General features: G+C 44.5%; 1 pseudogene; it reads right to left on the reverse strand.

Moving 5' to 3' along the window:
• LOC135570711 (huntingtin-like) overlaps positions 1–10,292 on the reverse strand; it is a 73,168-nt pseudogene that overhangs the window by 62,214 nt on the left and 662 nt on the right.

Raw genomic sequence — 10,292 nt, forward strand, 5'->3', positions numbered from 1 at the left:
GAGACAAATGATCGTTGACTAGAGGAATGTGATGATGGACATGATGCTGATAGTGACTGGTGTGAACTGACGATCCACAGCTACAGTGGAGTTTCAGGGGAATCTCTGAACGAATGAATCCCCTCCTACCTGTAACCCTCCTACCTGTAACCTCCACCTGTAACCCCTCCTACCTGTAACCCCCTCCTACCTGTAATCTCCTCCTACCTGTAACCCCTCCTACCTGTAACCCCTCCTACCTGTAACCCCCTCCTACCTGTAACCCCCTCCTACCTGTAACCTCCTCCTACCTGTAACCCCCTCCTACCTGTAACCCCCCTACCTGTAACCCCCTACCTGTAACCCCCTCCTACCTGTAACCCCTCCTACCTGTAACCCTCCTCCTGTAACCCTCCACCTGTAACCCCCTCCTACCTGTAACCCCCTCCTACCTGTAGAGGTGTGAACGCTAGTCATCCAGGTGTATGTTGTAACGTGTCTTGGTGAGAGCAGAGTGGATAACGGGCGCCACACAACACCCTGCTGCACCTCTGATCTGAGGGTCTCCATGAGCAACCAGACACAACACATCACTGATATACTGCTGCTCTGTAGGTAGGTAGGTAGGTAGGTAGAGAGAGAGAGGTAGAGAGGTAGAGAGGTAGAGAGAGAGAGAGAGAGAGAGAGAGAGAGAGAGAGAGAGAGAGAGAGAGGTGAGGGTCTCCATGACGACCAGACACAACACATCACTGATATACTGCTGCTCTGTAGAGAGAGAGCGAGAGAGAGGGGTGAGGGTCTCCATGACGACCAGACACAACACATCACTGATATACTGCTGCTCTGTAGCGAGAGACAGAGAGACAGAGAGACAGAGAGAGAGAGAGAGAGAGACAGAGAGACAGAGAGACAGAGAGACAGAGAGACAGAGAGAGAGAGAGAGAGAGAGAGAGAGAGAGAGAGAGAGAGAGAGAGAGAGAGAGAGAGAGGTGAGGGTCTCCATGAGCAACCAGTCGTACGGTGTGTGTGTGTGTACCTACCCTGCTGTGTCTCTCCGTCCAGTGGTTCGAGGTACAGAGAGTTGAAGAAGACTTCAGGATGAAGGGCGGCTGCTGCTCCGATACAGCTGACTGCTAGAACCTTTACACTGACACGGACCTCTTTATCAGAGACCAGCCCTGCACACACACACACACACACGCACACACACAGGCCAGAGACACACACAGGTCAGAGACACGCACAGGTCAGAGACAGGCACAGGTCAGAGACAGGCACAGGTCAGAGACAGGCACAGGTCAGAGACACGCACAGGTCAGAGGCACACAGGTCAGAGACACACACAGGTCAGAGACACGCACAGGTCAGAGACACACACAGGTCAGAGACACGCACAGGTCAGAGACAGGCACAGGTCAGAGACAGGCACAGGTCAGAGACAGGCACAGGTCAGAGACAGGCACAGGTCAGAGACACACAGGTCAGAGACAAACACACACAGGTCAGAGACAGGCACACACAGGTCAGAGACAAACACACACAGGTCAGAGACACGCACAGGTCAGAGACAGGCACAGGTCAGAGACAGGCACAGGTCAGAGACAGGCACAGGTCAGAGACAGGCACAGGTCAGAGACAGGCACAGGTCAGAGACACGCACAGGTCAGAGACACGCACAGGTCAGAGACACGCACAGGTCAGAGACACACACAGGTCAGAGACAGGCACAGGTCAGAGACAGGCACAGGTCAGAGACACACACAGGTCAGAGACAGGCACAGGTCAGAAACACACAGGTCAGAGACAGGCACAGGTCAGAGACACGCACAGGTCAGAGACAGGCACAGGTCAGAGACAGGCACAGGTCAGAGACAGGCACAGGTCAGAGACAGGCACAGGTCAGAGACAGGCACAGGTCAGAGACACGCACAGGTCAGAGACACGCACAGGTCAGAGACAGGCACAGGTCAGAGACAGGCACAGGTCAGAGACAGGCACAGGTCAGAGACAGGCACAGGTCAGAGACACACACAGGTCAGAGACAGGCACAGGTCAGAGACACACAGGTCAGAGACACACAGGTCAGAGACAAACACACACAGGTCACACACACACACACACACAGGTCACACAAACACACACAGGTCAGAGACAAACACACACAGGTCACACACAGGTCAGAGACACACACAGGTCAGAGACACACAGGTCAGAGACACACACAGGTCAGAGACACACACAGGCCAGAGACAGGCACAGGTCAGAGACACCTCTCAGGTCAGAGACACCTCTCAGACTCGTACCATTCTTCTGTCCAGTCAGCAGGAAGGAGGCAGAGAGGAGTCGTACACAGTGAACCAGAGGCTCCGCCCCTTGGTCTGTGTAGTGGCCAACGGGGACCTTTATCCCTCGATGGCTGGGGGATGAAACAACAATTAACCAATCACAACCAGTCAAAATAAGACAGACAACAACATTAGCCAATCAGAAAAGACAAATGTGAAATCTAAAGAAGCCTAAATATCTCATAATGAGTGATGGGGTTTTAAATTAGTGGGGGTTTTATCTGACGTCATTAGATATTATAAATTAGTGGGGGTTTTATCTGACGTCATTAGATATTTTAAATTAGTGGGGGTTTTATCTGACGTCATTAGATATTATAAATTAGTGGGGGTTTTATCTGACGTCATTGGCAGACTATATAAGATATTATAAATTAGTGGGGGTTTTATCTGACCTCATTAGATATTATAAATTAGTGGGGGTTTTATCTGACCTCATTAGATATTATAAATTAGTGGGGGTTTTATCTGACGTCATTGGCAGACTATATAAGATATTATAAATTAGTGGGGGTTTTATCTGACGTCATTGGCAGACTATATAAGATATTTTAAATTAGTGGGTTTTTTATCTGACCTCATTAGATATTTTAAATTAGTGTTTTTTTTATCTGACCTCATTAGATATTTTAAATTAGTGGGGGTTTTCTCTGTGTGTGTGTGTGTCTCTCCTTGTGTGTGTGTGTGTCTCTCCTTGTGTGTGTGTCTCTCCATGTGTGTCTCTCCATGTGTGTGTGTATCTCCGTGTGTGTGTATCTCCGTGTGTGTGTATCTCCGTGTGTGTGTCTCTCCGTGTGTGTGTGTCTCTCCGTGTGTGTGTCTCTCCGTGTGTGTGTCTCTCCGTGTGTGTGTCTCTCCGTGTGTGTGTCTCTCCGTGTGTGTGTGTCTCTCCGTGTGTGTGTGTCTCTCCGTGTGTGTGTGTCTCTCCGTGTGTGTGTGTGTGTGTCTCTCTCCATGTGTGTGTCTCTCCGTGTGTGTGTGTGTGTCTCCGTGTGTGCGTGTGTCTCTCTGTGTGTGTGTGTGTGTGTGTACCTTGTTCTCCAGCTCTGTGGTCTCTGCTGGTTCCTCCTTTGGTATGAAGTGATCCACACTGCTGTCTGACGCCTGTCTGTTGTGACCTCTGCCCTCTAGGAGGTGGGGTCTACTCAGAGCTACAACACCAACACGTCAGTGTGTGTACTGTATGTATGTGTTGCAACATGTGTGTGTGTTTGTAACTGTGTGTGTACTGTGTGTGTGTAGCGTGTCGACTCCAGTGCTGACTGGGAGAAGGGTTCAGGGTGTGATGAAGGTACGGCTCCCTCTTCTTCCTCATCCTGTAAAGTTCCAATCTGCATCCCTGAATACAGACTCTCACTAGTGTCCAACACCTACACACACACACAGAGACACACACAGAGAGACACACACAGAGAGAGACACACACACACAGAGAGACACACACAGAGAGACACACACAGAGAGACACACACAGAGAGACAGACACACAGAGACACACACACAGAGAGACACACACAGAGAGACACACACAGAGAGACACACACAGAGAGACACACACACAGAGAGACACACACAGAGACAGACACACACAGAGAGACACACACACAGAGAGACACACAGAGAGACACACACACAGAGAGACACACACAGAGACAGACACACACAGAGAGAGACACACACACAGAGAGACACACACAGAGAGACACACACAGAGAGACACACACACAGAGAGACACACACAGAGACAGACACACACAGAGACAGACACACACAGAGACAGACACACAGAGAGACACACAGAGAGAGACACACACAGAGAGACACAGAGAGACACACACACACAGAGAGACACACACACACAGAGAGACAGACACAGAGAGACAGACACACAGAGAGACACACACAGAGAGACACACACACACAGAGGAGAGACAGACACACAGAGAGACACACACAGAGAACACACACAGAAAGAGACACACACACACAGAGAGACACACACACAGAGAGACACACACAGAGAGACACACACAGAGAGACACACACACAGAGAGACACACACACACAGAGAGACACACACAGAGACACACACAGAGAGACACACACACACACAGAGACACACACACACACACACACACACACACACAGAGACACACACAGAGAGACACACATAGAGACACACACACACACAGAGACAGACACACACACACACAGAGAGACACACACACACACACAGAGAGACACACACACACACACAGAGAGACACACACACACAGAGAGACACACACACACAGAGACAGACACACACACACACACAGAGACAGACACACACACACAGAAACAGACACACACACACACACAGAGAGACACACACACGCAGACAGACACACACACAGAGAGACAGACACACACACAGAGACAGACACACACACAGAGAGACAGACACACACACAGAGAGACAGACACACACACAGAGAGACAGACACACACACAGAGAGACAGACACACACACAGAGAGACAGACACACACACAGAGAGAGACACACACACAGAGAGACAGACACACACACAGAGAGACAGACACACACACACAGAGACAGACACACACACACAGAGACAGACACACACACACAGAGAGAGACAGACACACACAGAGAGAGACACACACACAGAGAGACAGACACACACACAGAGAGAGACAGACACACACAGAGAGAGACAGACACACACACACAGAGAGAGACTTCAGTGACTGAGGTTCATTATTCAACACTTAACAAGTCCAGTATATTAGTTCAGCAGACAAGAACACGTCTACTGTCTTCATAGCTACTGGCAATATTACCGGGCATAACGACCGTTAACAACAGTCTACCGGGCATAACGACAGTCTACCGGGCATAACGGCCGTCTACCGGGCATAACGGCCGTCTACCGGGCATAACGGCCGTCTACCGGGCATAACGGCCGTTAACAACAGTCTACCGGGCATAACGGCAGTCTACCGGGCATAACGACCGTTAACAACAGACTACCGGGCATAACGGCAGTCTACCGGGCATAACAACCGTTAACAACAGACTACCGGGCATAACGGCAGTCTACCGGGCATAACGACCGTTAACAACAGTCTACCGGGCATAATGGCAGTCTACCGGGCATAACGGCCGTCTACCGGGCATAACGGCCGTTAACAACAGTCTACCGGGCATAACGGCAGTCTACCGGGCATAACGACCGTTAACAACAGTCTACTGGGCATAATGGCCGTCTACCGGGCATAACGACCGTTAACAACAGTCTACCGGGCATAACGGCAGTCTACCGGGCATAACGGCAGACTACCAGGCATAACGACCGTTAACGACAGTCTACCGGGCATAACGACAGACTACCGGGCATAACGACAGACTACCGGGCATAACGACAGACTACCGGGCATAACGACAGTCTACCGGGCATAACGACAGTCTACCGGGCATAACGACAGTTAACAACAGTCTACCGGGCATAACGACAGACTACCGGGCATAACGACAGTTAACAACAGTCTACCGGGCATAACGACAGACTACCGGGCATAACAACAGACTACCGGGCATAACAACAGTCTACCGGGCATAACGACAGTCTACCGGGCATAACGACAGTCTACCGGGCATAACGACAGTTAACAACAGTCTACTGGGTATAATAACAGTCTACTGGGTATAATAACAGTCTACCAGGTATAATAACAGTCTACCGGGTATAATAACAGTCTACGGGTATAATAACAGTCTACCGGTATAATAACAGTCTACGGGTATAGTAACAGTCTACCGGGTATAATAACAGTCTACCAGGTATAATAACAGTCTACCGGGTATAATAACAGTCTACCGGGTATAATAACAGTCTACCGGGTATAATAACAGTCTACTGGGTATAATAACAGTCTACTGGGTATAATAACAGTCTACCGGGTATAATAACAGTCTACCAGGTATAATAACAGTCTACCAGGTATAATAACAGTCTACCAGGTATAGTAACAGTCTACCAAGGTATAATAACAGTCTACCAGGTATAATAACAGTCTACCAAGGTATAATAACAGTCTACGGGTATAACAGTCTACCGGGTATAATAACAGTCTACCAGGTATAATAACAGTCTACCGGGTATAATAACAGTCTACGGTATAATAACAGTCTACTGGGTATAATAACAGTCTACTGGGTATAATAACAGTCTACGGGTATAATAACAGTCTACCAGGTATAATAACAGTCTACCAGGTATAATAACAGTCTACTGGGTATAGTAACAGTCTAATAATAACAGTCTACCGGGTATAATAACAGTCTACCGGGTATAATAACAGTCTAATAATAACAGTCTACCGGGTATAATAACAGTCTACCGGGTATAATAACAGTCTAATAATAACAGTCTACCAGGTATAATAACAGTCTACTGGGTATAATAACAGTCTACCAGGTATAATAACAGTCTACCGGGTATAATAACAGTCTACCGGGTATAATAACAGTCTACCGGGTATAATAACAGTCTACCGGGTATAATAACAGTCTAATAACAGGGTATAATAACAGTCTACTGGGTATAATAACAGTCTACCAGGTATAATAACAGTCTACCGGGTATAATAACAGTCTACCGGGTATAATAACAGTCTACCGGGTATAATAACAGTCTACCGGGTATAATAACAGTCTACCAGGTATAATAACAGTCTACCAGGTATAGTAACAGTCTACCAGGTATAATAACAGTCTAATAATAACAGTCTACCGGGTATAATAACAGTCTACCAGGTATAATAACAGTCTAACAGTCTACCAGGTATAATAACAGTCTACCAGGTATAATAACAGTCTACGGGTATAATAACAGTCTAATAATAACAGTCTACGGGTATAATAACAGTCTAAAGTATAATAACAGTCTACTGGGTATAATAACAGTCTACGGGTATAATAACAGTCTACCAGGTGTAATAACAGTCTATCGGGTATAATAACAGTCTACTGTATAATAACAGTCTAATAATAACAGTCTACCAGGTATAATAACAGTCTACTGGGTATAATAACAGTCTAATAATAACAGTCTACCGGTATAATAACAGTCTGCGGGTATAATAACAGTCTAGGTGTAATAACAGTCTACCGGGTATAATAACAGTCTACGGTATAATAACAGTCTAATAACAGTCTACGGAGTATAATAACAGTCTACTGGGTATAATAACAGTCTACCGGGTATAATAACAGTCTACCGGGTATAATAACAGTCTACCGGGTATAATAACAGTCTACCGGGTATAATAACAGTCTACGGGTATAATAACAGTCACAGGGTATAATAACAGTCTACCGGGTATAATAACATCTGGGTATAATAACAGTCTACCGGGTATAATAACAGTCTACTGGGTATAATAACAGTCTAGGTATAATAACAGTCTACGGGTATAGTAACGAGTCTACTGGGTATAATAACAGTCTACCGGGTATAATAACAGTCTACGGAGTATAACAGTCTACGGTATAATAACAGTCTACTGGGTATAATAACAGTCTAATAATAACAGTCTACCGGGTATAATAACAGTCTACCGGGTATAATAACAGTCTAACAGTCAGGTATAGTAACAGTCTACTGGGTATAATAACAGTCTAATAATAACAGTCTACTGGGTATAATAGTCTACTAGGTATAATAACAGTCTACAGGTATAGTAACAGTCTACCAGGTATAATAACAGTCTAATACAGTCTACCAGGTATAATAACAGTCTACCAGGTATAATAACAGTCTACTGGGTATAATAACAGTCTACCAGGTATAAGTCTAATAATAACAGTCTACCAGGTATAGTAACAGTCTACCAGGTATAATAACAGTCTACTGGGTATAATAACAGTCTACCGGGTATAATAACAGTCTACCAGTATAATAACAGTCTACTGGGTAATAACAGTCTACGGGTATAATAACAGTCTACGGGTATAATAACAGTCTACCGGGTATAATAACAGTCTACGGGTATAATAACAGTCTACCAGGTATAATAACAGTCTACCAGGTATAATAACAGTCTACCGGGTATAGTAACAGTCTACCGGGTATAATAACAGTCTAATAATAACAGTCTACCGGGTATAATAACAGTAACAGTCTACTGGGTATAATAACAGTAACAGTCTACCAGGTCTACTGGGTAACAGTCTACCAGGTATAATAACAGTCTAGGTATAATAACAGTCTACCGGGTATAATAACAGTCTGCTGGGTATAATAACGAGTCTACCAGGTATAGTAACAGTCTACGGGTATAATAACAGTCTAATAATAACAGTCTACCAGGTATAGTAACAGTCTACCAGGTATAATAACAGTCTACGGTATAATAACAGTCTACGGGTAGTATAATAACAGTCTCGGAGTATAATACCAGGTATAATAACAGTCTACGGGTATAACAGTCTACGGGTAATAATAACAGTCTACGGGTATAATAACAGTCTCGGGTATAATAACAGTCCAGGTATAATAACAGTCTACCAGGTATAATAACAGTCTACCGGGTATATAACAACAGAGTATAATAACAGTCTACCAGGTATAATAACAGTCTACGGAGTATAATAACAGTCTACTGGAGTATAATAACAGTCTACCAGGTATAATAACAGTCTACCAGGTATAATAGTAACAGTCTACCAGGTATATTAACAGTCTACCAGGTATAAATAACAGTCTACGGGTATAATAACAGTCTACGGGTATAAGTCAGTATAATAACAGTCTACGGGTATAATAACAGTCTACCAGGGTATAATAACAGTCTACGGGTATAATAACAGTCTACCAGAGTATAATAACAGTCTAATAATAACAGTCACCAGGTATAATAACAGTCTACTGGGTATAATAACAGTCTACCAGGTATAATAACATACGGGTATAATAACAGTCTACCAGGTATAATAACAGGTCTAGTCTGGGTATAATAACAGTCTACCAGGGTAATATAGTAACAGTCTACCGGGTATAATAACAGTCTAATATTAACAGTCTACCAGGTATAGTAACAGTCTACAGGTATAATAACAGTCTAATAGTCTACCGGGTATAATAACAGTCTACGGGTATAATAACGATCTACGGGTATAATAACAGTCTAATAATAACAGTCTACCGGGTATAATAACAGTCTACTGGGTATAATAACAGTCTACCGGGTATAATAACAGTCTACGGGTATAATAACAGTCTAATAATAACAGTCTACCAGGTATAATAACAGTCTACCGGGTATAATAACAGTCTAATAATAACAGTCTACCGGGTATAATAACAGTCTACCGGGTATAATAACAGTCTACCGGGTATAATAACAGTCTAATAATAACAGTCTACCGGGTATAATAACAGTCTACTGGGTATAATAACAGTCTACCGGGTATAATAACAGTCTACCGGGTATAATAACAGTCTACCGGGTATAATAACAGTCTACCGGGTATAATAACAGTCTACCGGGTATAATAACAGTCTACTGGGTATAATAACAGTCTACCGGGTATAATAACAGTCTACCAGGTGTAATAACAGTCTACCGGGTATAATAACAGTCTACTGGGTATAATAACAGTCTAATAATAACAGTCTACCAGGTATAATAACAGTCTACCGGGTATAATAACAGTCTAATAATAACAGTCTACCGGGTATAATAACAGTCTACCGGGTATAATAACAGTCTACCGGGTATAATAACAGTCTACCCAGGTATAATAACAGTCTACCGGTATAATAACAGTCTAATAATAACAGTCTACCGGGTATAATAACAGTCTACCGGTATAATAACAGTCTACCGGGTATAATAACAGTCTACATAATAACAGTCTACCGGGTATAATAACAGTCTACCGGGTATAATAACAGTCTACC

The sequence above is a fragment of the Oncorhynchus nerka genome, unplaced genomic scaffold (assembly GCF_034236695.1).
Source record: "Oncorhynchus nerka isolate Pitt River unplaced genomic scaffold, Oner_Uvic_2.0 unplaced_scaffold_915, whole genome shotgun sequence".
In the NCBI taxonomy this organism is placed as follows: domain Eukaryota; kingdom Metazoa; phylum Chordata; class Actinopteri; order Salmoniformes; family Salmonidae; genus Oncorhynchus; species Oncorhynchus nerka.